A 24,943-nucleotide genomic window follows, 5' to 3' on the forward strand; every position below is an offset into this window, starting at 1 on the left:
TATATTTGGTTTAGGTATTGTCATTGTCAAGGCTAGGGTTGCCTGGGGTAAGGAAGCAGGTGCTTGCACAGATCGTAATACATTCCTCAAATTGCCACAACCTTTAAACAGTGGATATACGTTAGGCAAGTTGTTGTCTAATTTTATTAGCTTGGGTGGAAGCTGGTTTGAAAGGCGATCTCTCTCTACTTTGTTTCTGGCAATCTTTTGTCTTTTTTTTGCTCTTTTAGATAGAGCAACGGGCCATTTGTTGTCATTAGTTGAAGATTTGGTGACATGGTGATGTTTTGTCCCTCGCCTCCAGGCCCGATTCGTGCACTATGAGGGGTAAGGCAAGCCCCTGATTGTGATTTACTTCCAAGGCACGTGATGGAAATTTTGCGATGTCTTGGTTTGGTAGCATCGCACCCAGCTGTGAGATTTCCCCATCGGCTGCCTCCAGTGTGGTAGTCACTCTTTCCATGTTGCAACCAGATTCTTTGTCTGTTGGTTTTTGGTCGGGCCTGCTATGGGTACTACTTAGTTGTTGCTGTAGGGCCAACTTTATATCCTTTAGCATTAAGTTCAAAGCATCTGGCAAGGAAAATCGTTGCCTGTGGCTTTTTTTTAGCTTCTTGTGCAGGGCGCTGAATTTTTACTCGATCTTTAGTATTGAGATAGCCAGTGTTTGAATTAGGTCGAGTTGCAATTCCAGTTTATAGGACTGCCATGTCAGGGCCTTTACTTTATTTCCTAAAGTTGCATTTATAGAAGCCAATAGAGAGTTTTGTTCAATGTTGTTTGTGATATTTTTAGAGGCAGATAATATTAGGATTTCCATGATGCTCGAACATAGCGTGGAGCTGTGAACCGCTGGGTATTGGGCCCCGGGCGAGTCCTGGCCGTTGTTAGCTCCCCTTTTGCCACCTTTATCATTTTCATAGGCTGCTTGATCAGTAGGCCAGAGGCTGCAGCCTGCGATAACCTGTTGTCCTGTAACTCCTGCGCCTATTTCCTTGGAGCTGTGAATCTGTGGAGCCGTGGTTATACAGTTTAATTTAAGATGGGGTGGTGCCTTCTCCGGGCTATCCTTGAGTCCTTTTTCAACTCCTGGGTCTTTCTCCGTCGTGCTAGTTGTTAAGTCAATGTACGCCCACAGACTGTCCGAGGGAAATCCAAAAGATATATCAATTACTGTGCTATTTAATAAGTGTGGTTGCTCCTGGTTGTGCTTACTATTTGTTGTGGGAGATGGAGTTATGAGAGATATTGTACACACAGTAGAGGCCGGGGTAGCTGCTGGGCCTCCATTGGGTTATTTTTTCTTAATTGAATCTGAGGTGTGCAAGGTGTCAAGATAGGCTGGCTGAGTAATATGAGAGGATTATTTTAACAAAAAGTCCATTATTGAGTTTTTTTTTCATTTCTGAGGGGCTTCCGCTACTAGTATAGCTAGCCCTTTGACTATCCTTGCGAGCCCTTATGATAGATGGGTATGTGGGTTTTACTGGGATCTGGTAATCTCCGTCTTTGGTGGATTTAGTAGCTAGCGGGATCTCCAAGGTTGGTTGGTTTGTCTGGTTGAGGCTATGGTTGGACGCACCACCGAGGGAGAGGGATGTGCATGATCCATCTTGAGTTGTCATCAGCACTTCCGCTATTTTAGATATTCTTTGTATTGAGCTGCGTGACTTTTTCGAGATTTTTAGCTCACCACTGGTGAAATGCTCTGTGAGATGACTTCCATCCTTGGAGAAACAGAAGTGCCCTCCTAGTTGCCTCATGGTTTGGGCCCTTGGCTGCTCTGGAAGGTAGGGATTTCTCTGAATTGGCTGGGCCTTAGGCGAGGACATTAGGGGTGCCTAATTTGGCCTGAGTTGACCCTATTTAATCGCAAACTGAGCGGCTGTGCTCCCCTCCAGGTGTCCTTCAGTAATTTCCCAAAAAACGATTTCCAGGGCAGGCTTGGGGATCAGAGTGGAGGGCCAATCCTGAATGTAACCTGATTATGACACAGTGTGGGGAGGAGGGCTATGTGGCTGTCTCCACTGATACTCCTTTGCCCCTCTCTACTCCTCCACAGGGCAGTCTGTGGGGGCTAGCTTGTTGGAAGAAGGGGGACTGGTCAAACTGTCAGTGTGACTAGGCAACAAGTCAAGGCAAGACAATGCCCAAGGGAGTAGCCCAGACAAATGTTCAGCCCAGTGTGGTCATAGAAATGGGGAGCTGGAGACACGCCGGCTGACCCGTACCCAGCCCGTTTCCAACAGTTCCACTGCGGGGGGCAGACAGGCGGTCAAGCGGAACTGAGGCTCAAGCAAGTGGACCTCCCAACAATTGCCCAACGTTGCCGCGTTACCTCGTCATACTGGGCTGCCGTAGTCCTCGGTGGCTGCTGCTGCTGGTGGCAGCTGTTAACCGGCATCAGTGGGGAATCACGGACAAGTGAGGCTGTGGGGTGCAGGGGAGCCTGTCTTGCACACTACCTGCTCAGGCTGCCTTCAGGTCTTCGCAGTTTTCACAATTGCGGCAATTGCAGTTTTCCCAACCGGGAAACTCCTGTGCCTGCCGCTGCCCGCCGCTGTTGCCGCTGCCTGCGCGGCTGCTGCTCGCCTACACGCCTGCTTCCTGCTTGCTGCTCAGGTACAACAAAAGCCCGGAATGGAATGCTACTGGGCTTTGTGTACTCCTCACAGATAGTGAGACAAAGGGGAATATGTGTTGGCACAATTTTTCATATCTCTCAGAGAGAAGGGAAGGTATATCAGTTGCCACACTTGAACATTAGAAAGACTCTGCCTCTGCACACTCACAGCGTGTTCCATACTATTATTTCGTTATACCAGGCAATTTGGGGCCAAGGCAGGAAGGTAGGAGATTCTAGGTACCTCTGTATGAGAAGGACTCTAAATACTACTCTCTCTTCAAAGGAGGTATCAAGTATAAATATTGGAACCTCAGACCTAGCTCTTAAGTACCCATCTGGACCTCTGGAAGGCTCAGAAAAGGGCTGCTGTACTGCTCTGTTGCATGAAGGACTGCTACTTTGCTACTCTGCTTCCCTGCTGCCATGCTGCCTGAATGAGAAGGATTGAACCTGCATCTGGAACGTAGTAGAAGCAGAGTGACTCCAAGGGCTAATTGGCTTTCGTTCTGATCAGAGCCCTAGTGACAGAAAATGCTCCAAGCACCTTAACCCTGCCCCAGGGCTCTGCCTGCTGTGAGTCCTGCCCCGTAAGTGGTGTGGCACAAGTCTTGGACACTTGATAGTGGGCCTGAAGGTGTTCTGTCAGCCCAGCTGTGGTCCCTGTAGAACCGACACAGCACAACGCATTACCCCGCAGCTTATCAGAACTAGCACAGAGCAATGCATTACGATGCAGGACCTTGCATCATAGCCTCATAGCTCCTCATAACTGCCACTGTACAAAGTATCCTCAATGCAGAATCTTGCAACTCCTCTAAACCACTGATCCGTGACCCTTCCTTAATGTGGGGCCTGCATCCATCTGCAAATAGGATTCAGGGGACTTTGTTCAAAACACCTAACTTGGTCCCTGTCTCCTGTCCCATGCTCCATCCTGGTCAATATGAGCTTGAGACTTTGTCTCAAGTAGGCGCAAACATATAACCAGGGTTGGCGCTTTGTACTTTTAAGCACTAATTTGCATCTAAACATTTAAAATTACTTATCTCCTGTTCTACTGATTGGATTTTTGCTGTATCGGTGTCAATTAATTTATTACATTTTATTTAGTTTTTTTAAGTTGGTGTGAGATTTTCTTGAGTTGTGTTTTCACTTCATTACTGTTTGAAGTGCTACATAAAAACCTTACACGTAGTCTAAGTTAAACCTGACTGCTTTTGAAGTAAGCTACCATGATGGAGCCTAGATCTTTCTTGGTTGTGGAATGAACTAATATCTCAGTACATTCGGATGAAAAAGCCAGCGTTGTCCTGCTTCTGAATCTTTTGTTGTGTTACCACTGTTACAGGGCAAAGGTTATTTCTGGTCTTGCGTAGTTGAGGGTTAGAGTCCCAACAGGTGTGTTCCTGGTGTAATGGGTTGTGATGCTAGGCTCTGTGCCACGGTGGGAGCTATATTTGGTTTAGGTATTGTCATTGTCAAGGCCAGGGTTGCCTGGGGTAAGGAAGCAGGTGGTTGCGCAGATCGTAATGCATTCTTCAAATTGCCACAACCTTTAAACAGTGGATATACGTTAGGCAAGTTGTTGTCTAATTTTATTAGCTTGGGTGGAAGCTGGTTTGAAAGGCGATCTCTCTCTACTTTGTTTCTGGCATTCTTTTGTCTTTTTTTTTGCTCTTTTAGATAGAGCAACGGGCCATTTGTTGTCATTAGTAGAAGATTTAGTGACATGGCGATGTTTTGTCCCTCGCCTCCGGGCCCAATTTGTGCACTATGAGGGGTAAGGCAAGCCCCTGATTGTGATTTACTTCCAAGGCACGTGATGGAAATTTTGTGATGTCTTGGTTTGGTAGCATCGCACCCAGCTGTGAGGTTTCCCAATCGGCTGCCTCCAGTGTGGTAGTCACTCTTTCCATGTTGCAACCAGATTCTTTGTCTGTTGGTTTTTGGTCGGGCCTGCTATGGGTACTACTTAGTTGTTGCTGTAGGGCCAACTTTATATCTGTTAGCATTAAGTTCAAAGCATCTGGCAAGGAGATTCCTTGCCTCTGGCTTTTTTTTAGCTTCTTGTGCAGGGCGCTGAATTTTTCCTCGATCTTTAGTATTGAGATAATCAGAGTTTGAATTATGTCGAGTTGCAATTCCAGTTTATAGGACTGCCATGTCAGGGCCTTTACTTTATTTCCTAAAGTTGCATTTATAGAAGCCAATAGAGAGTTTTGTTCAATGTTGTTTGTAATATTTTTAGAGGCAGATAATATTAGCATTTCCATGATGCTCGAACTTAGCGTGGAGCTGTGAACCGCTGGGGGTTGGAGCTCATACTGCTCGAGTGCTTGCCCGACTCCGTAGATTTTATTGTGCATTTGTCCATGTTTCGAGGAGGGGCCCCGGGCGAGTCCTGGCCGTTGTTAGCTCCCCTTTGGCCACCTTTAAAATTTTCATAGGCTGCTTGATCAGTAGGCCAGAGGCTGCAGCCTGCGATAACCTGTTGTCCTGTAACTCCTGCGCCTATTTCCTTGGCGCTGTGAATCTGTGCAGCCGTGGTTATACAGTTTAATTTAAGATGGGGTGGTGCCTTCTCCGGGCTATCCTTGAGTCCTTTTCAACTCCTGGTTCTTTCTCCGTCGTGCTAGTTGTTAAGTCAGTGTACGCCCACAGATTGTCCGAGGGACATCCAAAAGATATATCAATTACTGTGCTATTTAATAAGTGTGGTTGCTCCTGGTTGTGCTTATTATTTGTTGTGGGAGATGGAGTTATGAGAGATATTGTACACACAGTAGAGGCCGGGGTACCTGCTGGGCCTCCATTGGGTTATTTTTTCTTAATTGAATCTGAGGTGTGCAAGGTGTCAAGATAGGCTGGCTGAGTAATATGAGAGGATTATTTTAACAAAAAGTCTATTATTGAGGTTTTTTTTAATTTCTGAGGGGCTTCCACTACTAGTATAGCTAGCCCTTTGACTGTCTATGCGAGCCCTTACAATAGATGGGTATGTGGGTTTTAATGGGATCAGATAATCTCCGTCTTTGGTGGATTTAGTAGCTAGCGGGGTCTCCAAGGTTGGTTGGTTTGTCTGGTTTAGGCTATGGTTGGACGCACCACCGAGGGAGAGGGATGTGCATGATCCATCTTGAGTTGTCATCAGCACTTCCGCTACTTTAGATATTCTTTGTATTGAGCTGCGTGACTTAGATTTTTGATCCTTCCATTTTTCGAGATTTTTAGCTCACCGCTGGTGAAATGCTCTGTGAGATGACTTCCATCCTTGGAGAAACAGAAGTGCCCTCCTAGTTGCCTCATGGTTTGGGCCCTTGGCTACTCTGGAAGGTAGCAATTTCTCTGAATTGGCTGGGCCTTAGGCGAGGACATTAGGGGTGCCTAAGTGGGCCTGATTTGACCCTATTTAATCACAAACTGAGCGGCTGTGCTCCCCTCCAGGTGTCCTTCAGTAATTTCCCAAAAAACGATTTTCAGAGCAGGCTTGGGGATCAGAGTGGAGGGCCAATCCTGAATGTAACCTGATTATGACACAGTGTGGGGAGGAGGGCTATGTGGCTGTCTCCACTGATACTCCTTTGCCCCTCTCTACTCCTCCACAGGGCAGTCTGTGGGGGCTAGCTTGTTGGAAGAAGGGGGACTGGTCAAACTGTCAGTGTGACTAGACAACAAGTCAAGGCAAGTCAAGGCAAGACAATGCCCAAGGAAGTAGCCCAGACAAATGTCCAGTCCAGTGTGGTCATAGAAATGGAGAGCTGGAGACACGCCGGCTGACCCGGACCCAGCCCGTTTCAAACAGTTCCACTGCGGGGGGCAGACAGGCGGTCAGGCGGAACTGAGGCTCAAGCAAGTGGACCTCCCAATAATTGCCCAACGTTGCCGCGTTACCTCGTCATACTGGGCCGCCGTAGTCCTCGGTGGCGGCTGCTGCTGGTGGCAGCTGTTAACCGGCGTCAGCGGAGGATCAGAGACAAGTGAGGCTGTGGGGTGCAGGGGAGCCTGTCTTGCACACTACACGCTCAGGCTGCCTTCAGGTCTTCGCAGTTTTCACAATTGCGGCAATTGCAGTTTTCCCAACCGGGAAACTCCTGTGCCTGCCGCTGCCCGCCGCTGTTGCCGCTGCCTACGCGGCTGCTGCTCGCCTAAACGCCTGCTTCCTGCTTGCTGCTCAGACACAACAAAAGCCCAGAATGGAATGCTACCGGGCTTTGTGTACTACTCACAGATAGTGAGACAAAGGGGAATATGTGTTGGCACAATTTTTCATATCTCTCAGAGAGAAGGGAAGGAATATTAGTTGCCACACTTGAACATTAGAAAGACTCTGCCTCTGCACACTCACAACGTGTTTCATACTATTATTTCGTTATACCAGGCAATCTGGGGCCAAGGCAGGAAGGTAGGAGATTCTAGATACCTCTGTATGAGAAGGACTCTAGATACTACTCCCTCTTCAAAGGAGCTATCAAGTATAAATATTGGAACCTCAGACCTAGCTCTTAAGTACCCATCTGGACCTCTGGCAGGCTCAGAAAAGGGCTGCTGTGCTGCTCTGTTGCATGAAGGACTGCTACTTTGCTACGCTGCTGCCCTGCTGCCATGCTGCCTGAATGAGAAGTATTGAACCTGCATCTGGAACGTAGTAGCAGCGGAGTGACTCCAAGGGCTAATTGGCTTTCGTTCTGATCAGAGCCCTAGTGACAGAAAATGCTCCAACCACCTTAACCCTGCCCCAGGGCTCTGCCTGCTGTGAGTCCTGCCCCATACGTGGTGTGGCACGAGTCTTGGACACTTGATAGTGGACCTGAAGGTGTTCTGTCAGCCCAGCTGTGGTCCCTGTAGAACAGAAAACGCATTACCCCGCAGCTTATTAGAACTAGCACAAAGCAATGCATTACGATGCAGGACCTTACATCATAGCCTCATAGCTCCTCATAACTGCCACTGTACAAAGTATCCTCAATGCAGAATCTTGCAACTCCTCTAAACCACTGATCCGTGACCCTTCCTGAATGTGGGGCCTTGCATCCATCTGCAAATAGGATTCAGGGGACTTTGTTCAAAACACCTAACTTGGTCCCTGTCTCCTGTCCCATGCTCCATCCTGGTCAATATGAGCTTGAGACTTTGTCTCAGGTAGGCGCAAACAGATAACCAGGGTTGGCGCTTTGTACTTTTAAGCACTAATTTGCATCTAAACATTTAAAATTACTTATCTCCTGTTCTACTTATTGGATTTTTGCTGTGTTGGTGTCAATTAATTTATTACATTTTATTTAGATTTTCTAAGTTGGTGTGAGATTTTCTTGAGTTGTGTTTTCACTTTATTACTGTTTGAAGTGCTACATAAAAACCTTACACATAGTCTAAGTTAAACCTGACTGCTTTTGAACCCCAGGGAGTCTACAAAGGAGGTGGACCTCTGGGTCAGCACCAGAGGGCCTAATAGATATCTGGTTTTCACTCCCAAAAGGGTGGTCAGGGGTCACAGTAGGGTGGAGAAAGTCTTAGAAGTTCTCTGCAGACCCCCAAATATTTCCCAGTGGCACAGTAAAAAGTCCACTCTGACCCAAAGAAAAAGGATAAGCATACAAGGACATTCATTCACCAGTGTTACAAATATGGGCACTCCAAGGGAGACACCAAATACCTAACGTTGTTGCAGCCCCCCTGTGGCGAGCAGTGACCAAGGTTGGCAAATACAGCACTTAGGCATGAGGTGGTCCAAGTTAACTTGGGGGGGCAGAGGTGAGCCCTAGTGGGGGTGAGAGCAGAGGAGAGACTCTGGTGTCCCTGGGGGATAGATAGATGGTGCTAAAAGCCCACATGCCTTCCAATACTGCCAAGTATAGACAGTGGGTCACCATCAAAGGACAAAGGGTGGAGGCTCTAAGTAACACTGAAGCCAGTCTGTTTATTGTAAGGTGTCATATGGTGTACTCGGAGAAGGTCATCACTAATAGATTCTACAAGGTCATAGTTGCAGACATCCATGACAGTCACTCCCCTTTGGCTCTTGTTCCCTTTGGATGAGGGGGGTCTCAGGTTCTCTGAAAGTAGATGAGAAGCCCCCCACTCATGTAGATTGTCTGTTGGGCAATGATCTAGAGCATACTGTCTGAGTTGTGTTTTCACTTTATTACTGTTTGAAGTGCTACATAAAAACCTTACACGTAGTCTAAGTTAAACCTGACTGCTTTTGAAGTAAGCTACCAGAGGGTTAAGTACAGAATAATTTGGCGTTTTCTTGTTTTTCATCCTGACAAGAATTGTGGCTGCTTCTTGAGTAGGCTTTCACCTCCTCAACCAGCAACTCAATTTCCTACATTGATGTTCACGGGTGATATTCAGTATGTGTGTTTATTCAGTCCCACAGAATGATTCAGTGTAACACTAAAAAGCCATATTATTAATTTTATATCCATTCGACTTCCTTTTAAATGCTCCTTGATTGGCCCTTTTGATTTTCCAAATTTACTTTCATTCCACCTCACTGTCTATGACCATACCTGCAAGAATGTAATTAAAGCCTCTCAATTTGGAGCGCTACACAGTGGCTGAGCTCAAGGAGTTCTATATGGATAGGGGGCTCCCAACCAACGAAGGCAGTGAAGAAGCAGGAGCTCCAGAAATCTCCGAGGGCCTGGAAGGAGGCTCACCAGTTGCTGACAGCAGCAATGGACCAGGATGAGGAGGATATGGAGGGAAAAGAGGGAGGCCTGGGCACAGGTTCTGGCATGTACCACCCAGTGGAAGAGGAAAGCTTTTCTCCAGGAATGGTGCTCCCTGCCAGGGCGTAGAACAGTGTGGGCATTTGTACAAGGGGATTGCGTCATTGAAACATCACTTTTTTTTCACATTCTGGTGGCGCAATGCCCTGTACCATGTTTACAAAGAGCAGTTAAGCCACTTTGTATGGCTTAACGCCTCTTTGTAAATATGATTCCAGAGTCAGTCGCCCTGGCCGTGGCGCCACACCTCTTCCTGTGTAGTGGGGGGTGATATTGACAAGTGGTTCTCATCCAATGAGATGGCCCCAAGGATGTACAGGGATTCAGGGGAGTATTGGAGGTGATTCTCTCAGAATACATGCTTACAGTGGGGAGGGACACTTGATCACACTGAAGATTGGAGAACAGATAAGGTAAGCCCCTCATGAAAGCCATTTTTGTTGCTAAATTTGGGCTCACCCCAGAAACGTACAACATGAGATTTAGGACCAGCTAGAAACTGCTAAACCAGTCTAGTGTCGCTTTTCTTGATTATTTCAGTAAGGCACTTAGGGGCATATCATCAAGGACCGGCGATAATTATCTCTAAGCGCACTTAGCGCTAGGATAATTATCGCCTGCTAACATGGATTTTTATCGCTGAGATAGTGTGCTATTAGCAATGCTTATCTCAAAAGCGATAAAAATCCTAGCGCTAACTGCCAAACGTGAGATTATCGCTGGAAACCCAGCGATAATCTCATGAAGTTTGGCGTTAGCTTGATGATAGGGCAAGGCAAACTTAGCCATGATATCCACCTTCCATAGGATATCATGGCTAAGTCATTCCTCAAGCAGGCGTAAGGAAAGTAGCGATAACAGGGGTTATCGCTACTTTTCTTGCCGCTATGCTTCATAGCGTGGGGCTTGATGATAGGAGAAATGTCGCCTAGCGACATTTCTCCAGTCATATCAGGGCAGGAACACCCACTTTGCATCTCATTAGAGATGCAAAGCTGGGCATTCCGAATGCAGGCGCTAATGCAAGGTTTCACGTGACAGCGTGACCTTGCTGATTAGGCGATAAAATTATCGCCGCTTTTCGCCCGAAAACGGACGCAAAAGCGACGATAATTTTTTATCGCCTCCTTGCAGATATGCCCCTTAGTGGTTGGATGAAGGGCAGCAAAGTCAATAATTATATTGGGTACAATTTGATCCAGAGGAAGCACATACTCAGTACTTCTTTTACAGCACTGTGGAAACGCTTAGTGGATAGTAAGCTCACTAACCCCAGGGAGTCTACAAAGGAGGTGGACCTCTGGGTCAGCACCAGAGGGCCTAATAGATATCTGGTTTTGACTCCCAAAAGGGTGGTCAGGGGTCACAGTAGGGTGGAGAAAGTCTTAGAAGTTCTCTGCAGACCCCCAAATATTTCCCAGTGGCACAGTAAAAAGTCCACTCTGACCCAAAGAAAAAGGATAAGCATACAAGGACATTCATTCACCAGTGTTACAAATATGGGCACTCCAAGGGAGACACCAAATGCCTAACGTTGTTGCAGCCCCCCTGTGGCGAGCAGTGACCAAGGTTGGAAAATACAGCACTTAGGCCTTAGGTGGTCCAAGTTAACTTGGCGGGGCAGAGGTGAGCCCTAGTGGGGTGAGAGCAGAGGAGAGACTCTGGTGTCCCTGGGGGATAGATAGATGGTGCTAAAAGCCCACATGCCTTCCAATACTGCCAAGTATAGACAGTGGGTCACCATCAAAGGACAAAGGGTGGAGGCTCTAAGTAACACTGAAGCCAGTCTGTTTATTGTAAGGTGACATATGGTGTACTCGGAGAATGTCATCACTAATAGATTCTACAAGGTCATAGTTGCAGACATCCATGACAGTGACTCCCCTATAGCTCTTGTTCCCTTTGGATGAGGGGGGTCTCAGGTTCTCTGAAAGTAGATGAGAAGCCCCCCACACATGTAGATTGTCTGTTGGGCAATGATCTAGAGCACACTGTCTGAAAGGAAGTGGAGCTTTGGTCACACATGGAATTGTTAGGTTTGCCTGAATGGGTCTGTATGATCACACAGTCCAAGGCTGCCCAAGAGGGTAGTTGAGGAAGATTGGAGCCTGGAATGATAGCCCAGACAGCTGGCAAGAAAATAAGAACAGGGCAATGAGAAAACCACCTCTGAAACAAAGTTATGATTGATGGGGCACCAGAGGCCCCTGAGGAGGCCACCTGGATTCTAATGGGGAGGACATTACTGCCCTGGGAGACTGGCCTGAGCTTGCCGTTTGGCAACCTGAGGGGGGGAGCAACAGGGAGGAATTCTGTAAGGCACAGAAGATGTGCTCCACCCTAGAGGGCTTGAGGCCTCAAGCTGAGTCCCAGGCAGCAGGTGATACCTCTGGAGATCACCTTTTCCATTAGGAGAACATTCTCATGTATATTGAGCCTAAGGAGCCTTGAATAGGGTCAACCCATGTGATGGTATTCTCCCAGTGTTAGAGGGCCTTCCTTCTGGGGCTGGCTCATGACATACCCCAGGCAGGACATCTGTGGCAGGACTGGGCCTGGGTGATAAACTCCACTCCGCCGGTGAAGGTTGCAAAGTTTTAGGATTCCGCCTTCCGCTTGGAGCACGGAATTCAGCAAAAACGCCACCTACCGTCGGTCGGAGCAGATTTTATCATTGCATGCTTATTGTAAACTATGGCTCTGTCACTCTCCAACCACCCTCCTTGTTAACCACCTCAAAAAGGAAAGCCTCCTCATACGTGTTACTAACAGGTCCCTACTCAAGTTGGGATTACCATAATCTGAAGTGTCATATCACTGCAAGGACTGCCGGGAATTAGAGTAATATCTGTGTTGATCTGGAGGAATGAGAAATAAAGAGAACACTAGGACAGGACAACAGCATGAGAGTCAAGACAGAGGTGGCCTGTGAGAGTGACACCTCCCAGAGACATCTTGCATGAGGTGAGAGAGAACATGTGGACCTTGTGAGTAGCACATATGTGGAGGCTTTCCTTTTTGAGACAGAAAACGAGGAGGGTGGTTGGAGAGTTTACCATTTGAGGTGAGATCATCAGCAGCGCACTTGTGAGAAAGCCGCTCAGCCCGCTATCACGTGGATTTGTATTGGGGAGGAGGCTTGATGAAAAACTACTGCTCCACACGTGTGGATTACAATGAAGTGAATGATTAACCTCCTTAAAGCCCTGATCCCCATGCAATTAAATCAGAAGAGTCTATGGAGGGTGTTTGTCCTCACCGGAAACTGGAATTTTACTGCACACAGAAATCCCCGGAATCTCACAGTTTTTTATAACCACCATGGAATTCCTCAGAGTAAAACTCAGCGAGCTCCGCCCACCCCTAGGCAGGACAAGACCTTTGCCGGGCTTGTCACCTCCCTGTACTGGGCCCAGATAAAAACAGCCATGATTACATTCTTTATGTCTTGCGTTCCCTGTTCTGGCCAGTGAGAAATCAGGTGGTTCCATTGGTACACTTGTTGCTGGCACTTCCTTTGAGAGGGTAGGCATCAACATTGTTGAACCGTTGGACCCAAAAACTGCCTTCAACAACAGGTTCATTCTGGTTTTGGTGGACCTTGACATTGGGCCCCCAGAGTCCATCCCTCTAAGTTCAGTGACTAAACCTGCAGTGGCCAGGGCCCTGATGGGGATATTTACCCTAGTGGGGTTCTTCAAGTAAGTGGTGTCTGACAGAGGCACCAACTTCTTGTCCACATACGTGAAATCTATGTGGGATTAGTATGGGGTAACCTATAAGTTCTCCACACACTATCACTTCTAAATGATTGAGCTTGTTGAGAGATTCAACAAGACTCTCAAATCACAATTGTTGTCCTTCCTGATTCCATGAGGCAGACGTGGGACGTCCTCATGTCGTGCCCGGTCAGAAGGTGTAGAATATAAATCCTGTGGAGCCCAGAGCTCTCCAAGATCATTGGACAGTCTTCTAAGATATTAAGAAGCAGAAGGGAGAGACCACCTACGTGGTGGACCTCAAAGCCCCAAGAAACCCCCTCAGCAGGATCCATATCAATCGCTCCTTATGGCAGATGATGGGTGGAGGAAGAGAGTGACTTCCCCCTGACCTCCTAACCACCAAGGAGCATGGCGGATCAGTAGAGGGTATCAACCTTTTCCCTACTCTGACTCCATAACAGCAAAAGGAAGGTCATCAGCAGTTGGGTTAGTTTGCCTCACTGCAATTCAGTTACTAAGACTGACACTAACCTCTGAGCTTGCCCTGAGGTGATGAGGCCATAGATAGGCTGGGGGCTGAAAATTCCTCAGTACCTCTGATCTAACATCAGTGTACTGGAGGAGGGGATCAAGAGGAGTTCCTCATTCTTGACCCCAGAGAGCCACTTATAATTTTGGGTGATTCCCTTTGGTCTAGAAATTGTGCCTGCCACCTTTCAGAGGTTGGTAAACAGGGTCCTGGCTAGGAAGGAGGCATTCTGCACCGCCTACCTGGATGATACAGCTGTCTTCAGTTCTAGCTGGAAGGAGCACCAGGAGGTACTTTAGGCCCTGCAGCAGTTGGACCTGACTATCAGGGCCAGTAAGTGCCAGATAGGGCAGAGAATTGTGGCATATCTCGGCCACATGGTGAATGGGGACAAGGTGCAGCCCCTCCTGGCCAAGATTTAGACTATCATGACCAGGCAGCTCCCAAAAGCTCAGACTGAGGTGAGGGCCTTCCTGGGTGGTCTCACCAGATATTTCAGGAGGTTTGTTAAGGGATATGGCACATTGTTTTCCCCATAACTGAACTGACTTCCAAATAGCAGACCCATAAACATGTACTGGATGGAGACCTGTAAGAAAACCTTCAACAACCTGAAAGAGGACATGTATAACGCACCGGCACTCAAGGCTCTTGACTTCTCCAAGAAATGTATTCTGCAGAATGACACTTCAGAGCATAGCAAAGGGCTCTCCTAGCATATTTAAATGAGGAGGGCCGAGATCAATCTGTAACTTTTACCAGTGGAAGGCTATTTCAGGACAGAAGTTTAGTGCTATTGAAAGGGAGGCCTTTGTTATCGTCTAGGCACTGAAGAAGCTGAAACCCTAACTGTTCTGGACTCACTTCTGGATTCAGACAGACTAAAGGACCTTCAGATGGCTCATGCTAATAAGGGGTGATAGGGAATGGAGGATTTTACAGTGGAGCACTACCCTAAGTCAGACCACACCAATGCTGGTGGTCTCTCCAGTTTCTTTCTCCTTAGTGATGAGAAATCCCAGGAGATGGGGTCATTTTCCCAGCTTTCAGGTGTGGGGTGTCACGTTTGGCCTGTCAGCCTTAGGGTGGTCTTCCCCCAAACATTTTACCTTCCTCCTTCTGTTTTTGATGAATTCAATTTTGTCGGCCTCGGGACTCTGGACATGTTACCTCTGCTATCCAGTGCTAAATTGCTTGTGCTCTCTCCCTTAAACATGGTAACATTGACTTACACCCAATTGGCACATTTAATTCACATTTAATTCATTTGTGCGTCCCTGGGAAAGTGACACTACATATACCCAATGCACATAAATTAAATGCTACTAATAGGCCAGCAGCACTCTGTGTGCCACCCATTTAAATAGTCTTTTAAAACATGTGCCAGGCCTGTTACTGAAGCCGGTGTGTGCAGTTTTGAAATGGCAAAATATACCTTTCCTTTTTATCAGGCCTATAAACTTCCTTTTTAATGCATATGTTAATCCAATGGTAGGCCCTAAATGTCCTGGAAGTGAAAAGCTCTTACATTCCATAGACTAATGTTAGGTTACCTTATTACATTTAAAAGTTTTAACTTTTAATTGAGAGCAGGAAAGAAAGTTGAGTTTGGTTTTTACAGAATTGTAATTTAAAACTATCTTGATTGGTAAAGTTGAATTTTAAGCCAGAATTCTGAAATTGCCACTTTTAGAAAGTTGGCAATTACTATTTTTAAGCATAGGGGCCAGATGTCTGACCATTTTTGCATTTTGCAAGTCACAATTATTTGTGACTAACAAAATAGGGTTTTGCGACTCGCTATTAGGAAGGGGGGGTTCCCTTCCTAATAGCAAGCGAAACACCATGTAAGAATACGTTGCGTCCGCAATTGCGGGCGCAAAACAATCTCAAGTTACCACCCTCTTCAAGAGTGTGGTAATGCACTCACAAAAAGGAAGGGGTCCTCAAGGGACCCCTCCCCCTTTGCAAATGCAGGAGAAAATATTTTTTAAGGGCAGGCAGTGGTCCCAGGGATTGAAACAAAAATGTTTAAAACATTTTTTAAAAGCATCCTGTTTTCCTTTAAGGAAGATGGGCTGCATTAAAAAAAATGATTTATTTAAAAACAGCCCAGCAGGCCACCATACATGGGAGGGTCTGCCATTCCCCAATGGGGTTGCAAATTGTGAGAGGCTCATTAATATTCATGAGCCTCTCAATTTGCGACCCCATTGGGAATCGCTAACAGTGTGAAATACACTGTTGTACATTGGAAATAGTGCCTCACAAATTGCGAGTCGCAAAATAGTTTGCAAGGGGCTATTTCCACGGTCATACATCTGGCCCTTGGTGCCTGCCTCCTGGATCACATGACTAGGTGTAGCTGGCAGTTGGTCTTTAGGTAATACTCCCAGATAGTGAGGCATAGGGGGCTAGGAGAGGGTAGGATGGTCCATCTCTGTCAGGATGAGGGAGAGAAGTTGTCATCTACCACACTAGCACACCATAAAGACTTTGACTCTGTTTGACAAGAATTGTGGTCACTGCTTAAGTAGATTTTCACCCTTTAAACCAGTAATCCAGTTTCCTACGGCAACATTTTGTCATTAAAGCGTGAAAGATTATTAGGGAGTGAGCATGCCTTACAGCCTGCAGAGTGCAGATTTTGGTTGGTAATCTATGAAAGTATTGAAATATTTTATTCACAACACAGAGGAACTACATGTCAAACCTGTTGTTTCTTAGTAAATGTATTTCAAAATTGTATTCTTTAATGCAGATGTCACGTTTGTTTTCTTCACTTTGCACACTTGGTGTAGTGTGGAACAGATATTTGTGACTTACCACTTTCATAGTTCAAGAGTAACATCTGCATTTTTTGCCTCACCGTAGCACAGTTATTGTTATAGTTAAATATTACTTATGGTGATGTAGATTACAGACTTTATATTTGCACTCAATCCTATTGTCATTATTTTCAATTCAATCAGATCAGTATTGATGCAGCAAATCTTTTATATACATAATATTTTATACTTTCTTAATAGCGGCTCATTCTGAAAACACCTTGAAGCAGGTAGGTCGACATGAACATATTCATTTTTCCTACAATCAGGTGAAATGGAATGTTTTCACCCATTATTTAGATCACCATGCTTCATCTGTGGGTAAATGCATGTGCAGTGCTCAGACAATGAGCAATATCTCACGGTACTATGTGCTCCTAACAAACAGGGTGAAGAGAGTTGATCAGATTGATTCTTCCATAGCTTATTCTTAGCTCTGGACACTTGCTGTTTTTTTTTTTTACACTGTTTCAGCTTTCATTTGTTCTTACCAAAATGTGATTCTCTCATTGTAAATAAATATTTCAAATAACTGAAAAGCAACATACATATTTTGTTTATGTGACCATCTGTTACTTATATAAATCTTTCACTAAGAAAGGCCCTGTAGCCTGAAGATACAAGTGAATGCACAGTTTGTATACTAGCTTCTTCTCTGTTGCAATAGATTCCATTCTTTACCTTCACTCCTTATGACAAGTTGTTGATGGAGCTTGTGGACTCAATCTCCAGTGTTACTTTCCAGACTGAAAACCTAGCACCTTGGAGACTCTTTGCATTTTTGTTCTTTCTGATTTCGTAGTTTGCTTAAATTGTTTTTCGTTTTTCAGTTAGTCTCTCCAAGCTCCACTTTTGTGTGTACCTTTGTCTGGATCCCAAACTACTGGTTTTAAATTTACCATTCTTATATACTAATGATACTGTGGATCTGATGACAATTTCCCTTTTCTTTCAGATCAGTAAAGTCAACAACTACTTTTATGCTAAATGGGTTGGGACCCAGCTATTTTAGAAAAAAATGAAAGTGAAATGCATTTTGATTTTTCTATCATCGAGATAAGGGCCTGCAAATTGCACTAACACATTCAAACCCAGTCATCTTTGTTTCTTGGTCAATAATAGCGACGAGGCAAGCTTTGAAATGCTTTTTCTATTTTATTAGGAAGTACACAAGGGATCATATACATATGCTAATTAAAGGAGATTGAGGAGAGTCTTTTGGGAGAAAAGCAGCAAATCAAAGGCAATGGCTTTGGTCCTCTGGTTGATGCATCAAGGGTTTTGGAGACCAGACTGTAGCACCCTTTAAAATAGAAGAACATAAAATATACTGAATCACTTAAGCTTGGAAAGATTTCTGATCTACTGCTACCTAAGGAGCACGTCTTATTAGAAACCATAACCAATGCATCTTTCCACCCAAGAACTAAAGAAGCATGCCTATTCTAGACAATCAACATTCTAAAAAGATTATTCTTCTCACAAACCAAAGGCATTATCACACTCAAATATTAGACAAAGAAATCATTCTTCACCCCCCACAGAAATTATTCAACTCAATCACAAATTGAAGACACCATTCACTCAAACACTAACTCTGGGTAAGTATTCTACTCATAAGCTGACCATAAATCTCATTCTCTGAAAGAACCGACTTTGGCCACACAAAATAGACGATTCCTTTATAGTACAAGGTTAAATGAGTATATTACTTACAGGTCCAATGATGACACAATTTCAATCAACTGTAACCTAGCAAATCATTCCAATCATGCCCCAGTTGAGAAGATTAGGTATCAAAAATTATCAATATGTTAAACACAGAAGAGGATATTCCACTCAATATCAAACTGACAAAATTGCTTACTCAATCACTAGTTGGTAGCATGTGCGTGGAACTCTAACCAACATGTTGGGGGATTTATGTTCTTTTGTAGATTCTAAGTTGGCACCATTGACTGATCACCCCCTGGACCTGATTAGCAGTTGAAGCCAAATTGATTGCTTGTGTATCACATTTAAATACACTTGGTTTGAGATTGCAATAGAAACTTCCTAGATGTGCAAAATTATGCATCATGTCCAGGAAAAATCTAAAGCACACAATCTTGTTTAAGACCATTCAATGATATTGCAACCAGAGTAGGAGGATGCGTTAGGGAACAGATGTAACAGAACAACTTATTGCCACAACACAATGGCTCTGATTACGTGGTCTGAAACAACACTTTGGCACACAATTGATGCTAGAATAGTGTTCTGGTAATGGCAAAGGGGACTGGAGATGGACATTATTACTGTAAATTAAATGGGTGTTAGCTAATGGCACTGATATTGAAATCATACATCTAACCAACCAGAGAGCTCTGCTGATGAAACTGAATGCTGCTGGTGATACAGAGTACATATGGTGGCTCTTAAGATGTGTTTAATGTCTTCTCTGAATATACCTGGTTGAGTTTTTCTGGATGATGAGAAATCCCTCTGCACAAAAGATTGATGTGATTCACTTCAGCCTTTCTCCATACCAAAGTGTTGCCATTTGAAATCTGGTGCTGCTAATGGAAATGCTTTCCATTTGAGATTCAAGTTTATAAATGTCTAAACACTTCATAATGGATTATGAAAGAGTTTGACAACTGAATTATTTTATAAAAGCACTTTTTTCTAAATATTCAGTACTTAAATCAGGAGATACACTTTATTGCTAAACAACTATAAAGTAATTCATGACCTTTGCTATCAACACAAACACATCTGCATTGAGGTTATCAAGCATTCCCATCAGAAGTCATTTTTACCTTCAATTATCATCCCAAAAGGCCTGTTCCAAGAAGTCCTTTACTGCCTCCTCCCCCTTTTCCTCCTCCCCCAAGGATCCCACCAAGAAGTCCTCCTTTATCTCCACTAAGCAGGCCTCCAAGAAGGCCCTCTTTGCCCCCAAGAAGTCCACCAAGGAGCCCGTTTTGCCCAAGAAGAGATTCCTGTGTGAAGACACAAATAATATTATAAAAGACAATATTTCTTATTTCAAAGTTTTAGAATGAAATGCGTTCCTCAATGAACTAATTATGCTATTATTCTAGAATGAAAAAATTAAAATGCATTTACCCCATATATAGTAACAAGCAAATTAAAGTACGTTTATGAAAGTGCTGAAGAAAGAGACTGCAGTTATTACACATGTGCTTATAACGGGGAATTGTGCAGCATTGCATTTATTAACATTCCACCTCAATGCATTGTAAAGATATCAAATGCACAGCAAAAATGGAGACCTTGATTCTTCTGCCCAACCTTTATTCATTGCCAGGACTATTGTGTTCAAATTATAGGAATGGCCTAAATTCTACATATAATACAGTATATTCGCATTCTAGTGCTCTAATGCAGCATTACTGGTCTATCACAATGAATATTTTTTTTCTGTATCTTAGTTACAGAAACCGGCGGTACTTTTGGCTTTTGAGTTACAAGCTCATTATCAATATTATCATCTGCTTCCTCATTGTATGGTGTCTTTGAAAATTCTGACAGTGTTAGTTTTCCAGACTTATTTACACTCCACACAAACATAAGTCCCTGTTTCAGCTGTCATGGTCAAAGTTAGTTAACGCTGGTTTCAGGCAGAACAGCCATTTTGAAATATTAGGTCTTGGTGAAAAAGTTTTGAATTATGTTTAGAATGTTGAATACATGTTTGATTATGTTTAATATAATGTAACATCGATATGCTTTTCTGAATTATCTTACACTTAACTTTTTCTTAGAACATTGGGAAAACTTAGACTTAGCCAAAAATATATATATATATATTTGACAGATCATGTCTTATCAAATGTGTATTTTTTTGTTTAAGGTGTAAAATACGTATAATACAAATTTTGGTCATTTTCATTTTATGTCTGAAATTTGTAAAGCATGGTCAGTATATTTTTTAAAAGTTATTGTTGATTTGAGAAGATTGATAAAGTCTTGACTGGGTAATGAAACAATCCCAAACTCTTCATAGCATTTATTTGATAACTGTAATTAATGTAAATTCACATGCAGTTTTGTATAGAGGTGAACAGTTAATCACCTGCCTTGATTTGCATATACTACAGTCCGTGCAGGTGTCTAGGACCAACATGCTGTATTTATTTTTAATTATTGGAGTTGGGTAAAAAGGTCATGCCATGATCTTAGGGCAATTTCTAGATGGAAAAAGTAAGAAGAAGTATTTACCAGCACTCCAGACAAAGTACCAAGAAGAGGTCCTAAAACACCGTTCTGTAAAGAAAGGGGATTGGTGAATAAATGGTTACTGAAAAATACCATCTCATGACATCAAATTAATATTTTAGTTATGAGTGAACATAAAGATTGATTAGTATGTCCATCATGAAATCAAATCTTATTCAGTAAAAAAGTCCTATATACAAATGAATGAAATGTAAAGTAAAGAGGGATCATTTACCAATAATCCGATGACTCCACCTAATAAGCTGCCAAGAAGATTCTCACATTTTTTGTGATCCAAATTTTCAACAGACCTAGATCCCTAAATCAAAAGAGAAAAAAGGTAAATCCAATTTGAGGTTTCAGAATTGTCTACAGAAGAATGGTCTTATTGCTAAATATGTTTACAGTTTTTCCATTGGCCCATAGAATTCAATAAGGTTATATTTTAATCTTTGCTTTATTTATGTGAAACAGTGAATGTTTTGAGACAGGCAGCACACTAAGACCGATGAGGTTTCAAATATGTTATAATGCTGTCTGTATTATGCATCCTGTCCACTGTGAACCAAACTATTGCCACAAGCTCATAAAAACTGCCTCTTTCTGAATGATGGATGCTAGGATCATAACAAAGTTTACTTCCTTGGCCAATGATGAAACATACATAAATGTAAAAGGTTTTCTCTGATGTCACAAACTAATACTACAGTTTGAAGGTAAATACAGAAAGTTGAATAAACTATGTTTGTTAAGTGCAAGAACAAACATATGGGTGGCTTTCGAGTTTGGCCTGCGTTGGAGCAGTCTGCAAAATCTGCAGATGTCTAGTGTTTCGATTTAGAGTTCACTGACATACATACACTAGAAATAGTGCAGACAGGACATTCAGACAGGATATTCTTCAGATATTTGATTAATGCCAACATCCACCAAACTCAAAATGCAACCCATAATCTTGAAGCATGTTCTTGTTATCTGCTTGAAAAAATCCTGAACACTATAACAAAACTATCTATTGTTTAATTTTATTGCATTGTTTTTGAAAAAGAGCAGCACTCGTTTGAACACTCTACAAGCTTCACAGAAAATATGTGTTCATTATCACTGTTGTCTTCATTTTCTAAATTACAAATGTTATATGTGGGCACTCATGCCTGCCTTTGTGAAACACATGCTAACTGCAGCTAGATGTCTCTGCTGTAGATAAGTGTGTATATTAAGTTTGTTTACACCCTATATTACAGACTTAAAAACACCAAGGCCTCTTCACAAAGGCATGTTTGAGTACTTGAGCTGGTAATGCTCTTCATGAATCTCCACCATAACATCTCTGCTTCTGCTATCTCTTGTGCGTAAAGATCTCCTCAATGAATTGGGGTGATCTCAGCTTATGGAAATATTCATTTTTGTAGCCCATGTGGAGGAGCCAGGTGTACTGGCTGAAAAATCAGGAATATTTACTATTAGCAAAACTGAAAGAAGGATTTAGGGAGGAACATGCAGATAACAAAGCACACCCAAAAAGGAGTAAGCCAATTGTTATTCACAAGAGTAAAAACCTAAATACACAACATCAGATAACACGCATGTTTGATCTCTGGTATTACAACACTCTTTCTTTGAAATCAAAGACGACAAGGAATAATATTGACACTGCTTAGAGAAAAATAGAAATATACATAGAAAAATATTTTTGAATATCTACATATTACATTTTAATATTTATATTTTTTATTTGGCTTAACATAGCTTTAAAATTGTTAACATGCATTTTATGTCCAGGTAAAACAAATCAGATATTTCAATAACATTGTAATCACATGCAAAACACCCACTCTGCAAGAGTGGAGCAGGAAAAAGTCAAAGTCCACCAAATCCCTCAAGGGACAACACACATTACAACTACATCCAATCACAAACAGTCTGCACCTTTAAATAATGTAGTCACAAACCAAACAAAAATCTTTAACTATTTTATTGTCTATATTTGTTGTTTTGCCCCTCTTGTTGAGCAACGATTATTTGAGGAGGAAAGAGAGATAGAGAGGGAAACAGTAAGATAAGTTACTAATGTATGTGCTTCTAGGTAGGTATGTTAGGTGTAGTTTAAGTAATATGGTGTTACTTTTAGAAGAATGATGTGAGCTCTGCTCATTTTATGTGCAAAACAATGATTCAAAATTGGCTCATTCATAAATATTCAAAAATTATTTTGAAAAAGAGCTTCTTCCCACATTACATTTAATATAGGTAACCCACTATTGTGCCGCTACCCACAATGACATTTATTAGAATGCAGTTAAATCCACAAATCAAATAATCATCGAAACAATTGTTGGTAGGTGTATTAATAGTAGGGGTAAGTATGCACCTACCACTAACAATAAGGTACCCAACACAATATAAGGTTCAGACAAAGTCTCAATACATTATACTCTTGCTCATCCCTTGGTAGCTGGCAATGAGCAGACAGGCTTAACTTAGGAGACAAGTGTGTGAAGCATTTAAAAACACCAATAAATTAAATAAGTAAGACACAATACACAATAAAAATTCACAGCTGATTTCTAGAATAGAAAATATTTTTATGATTAAAATGACACCAAAACAACCCAATATAGGGAACCACAGACATGAATTTACTAAGATTAAACACTTTTTACTACTTAAAAACATATAGCGCCAACTTGGGGCATCTGGCCATGTTTAACTGGGACAAAGTAAAAGCTTGAGACCCATCATGATGGAGCCTTGATCGGATACACTAAACGGGAGCCCTAGGTAAAAATATTACCTTCACACTTATAAACTTTTCTAGAGGATTTTCTCTCGAAGTCAAGTAGGCCTTTCCAGCAAGCCGGACAACCACTGAGCTCAGGAGCTTTCACCAGGATAAACCTGAATTCCAAGTCAGTTTGCGATGCAAGGAAGTCGGCTTGACTCTCAACATCGGGTCGGTCACCTAATGGAGCTTTTTCCAAAAGTTGCTCCAAACTTCTGTAACTTCCTCCTGAAGCTCTTCTTGAGGGATCAATGTGTCCACAACACAAATCTAAGGGTACAGATTCTCCTGGCCAAATCCTTAAAAGTCCACTGGAGGCACTATAGGCTTGGGACTTATTAGAGGAGATGGTGTAGGGAAGCTCTTTTAACCTGTTGCTTTCGGGGAGCCCACTCCTTAATACTTTTCAAAGCAAGACAAAGTCCTCAAGGCTGTGGTTCAATGTATGCATCAGAAGCAGTCCGTCAGAGTGAAATCCTTTGGGGTGCAGTCCAGGGTTCCAGCAGGGAAGTCCTACTTCTATATGTAGTTCCAGGCAGCAGACCTGAGTTGTTAGTCAGCTCTCATATAGTTATTCAATGTTTTGGGGTGACAAGCAGGTGCCCACCCTTGACCAATGAGGTACAGGGTGCCAACCAAAATCATGACAGCTTCCTCCAAAGAGTGCTGTTTTTTTGTCCCACAAAGCACAGCACTTTAAAATTCAAGATGCAGACCTCCTGCAAATTCTACTCTTGGTGCTGCCATCTGGCTGGGGGGTGCAGTGGGGTTACAGGAAGATGATGTAGTCCTGTCTGGTATTCGTTACTGTCTTGCTCTCTTTTCAAGCCCATTTTATTTACTTAGCCCCCATCCTGAACTGTTCTCTGCATCTTCAGAGACCCCCATTAGATAACATCCGCCTCAATGCAGGCCACTTATCACCTCATCAAAGCAGTTTGGCTAAGCCTGTTAAGGCTTGCCAATCACAAGAGGCTGCTGGATTTGCCTCACAGAAAATAAAGTTCTATAACTTATGTTCAGTATTAGTTATGATACATTCAACAGTGGAAAGTTGTAGGAGTTATTATAATCAGTCTGTCAAGTCCTTAAAATATTATTTTGCTCACTCCAGTCAATAAATACACTGTATTACAGTATTCACAGGTAAAAAGGCTACAATGGGGGAAACAACATTTTAGTTTTTGCCTCACCAGGGTATGTAAAACATCTTCTAAAATGTCCCTACTTATTTTTACATGGCACCCTACCCTGAGGGCACCTAGGGTAGACCTTAGGGGTGATGTATATGTAAAAATAAGGTTGTTTAATATTTGGCAGTACTTTTAAGTCCACAGTCTAATTTCATAGACTTTCAGTATAAAAGCAGCTTGAAAAGCAGGGCTGACTTTTAAAATGACAGCAAACAACAGAGCAGTGCACACTTAAGTGCCTCCAAGCTGCTAGGCCTCTAATTCTACATGCCCTATCATGCACTAGAGACTTACAGGTAGGTTGT

The 24,943-nt window shown here is 43.2% G+C and overlaps 1 long non-coding RNA gene across 1 annotated transcript; it reads right to left on the reverse strand.

Annotated features, from left to right (window-relative positions):
• Positions 1–19,262: 19,262 nt before the first annotated feature.
• On the reverse strand, positions 19,263–20,984 carry LOC146811165 (uncharacterized). The gene is made up of 3 exons (XR_014965786.1): positions 20,899–20,984; positions 20,667–20,711; positions 19,263–19,423 (listed from the first exon to the last, which is right to left on the reverse strand). It is a non-coding gene; the product is annotated as an uncharacterized LOC146811165 (long non-coding RNA).
• Positions 20,985–24,943: the final 3,959 nt, after the last annotated feature.

Source organism: Triturus cristatus, chromosome 7 (genome assembly GCF_964204655.1).
Source record: "Triturus cristatus chromosome 7, aTriCri1.1, whole genome shotgun sequence".
In the NCBI taxonomy this organism is placed as follows: domain Eukaryota; kingdom Metazoa; phylum Chordata; class Amphibia; order Caudata; family Salamandridae; genus Triturus; species Triturus cristatus.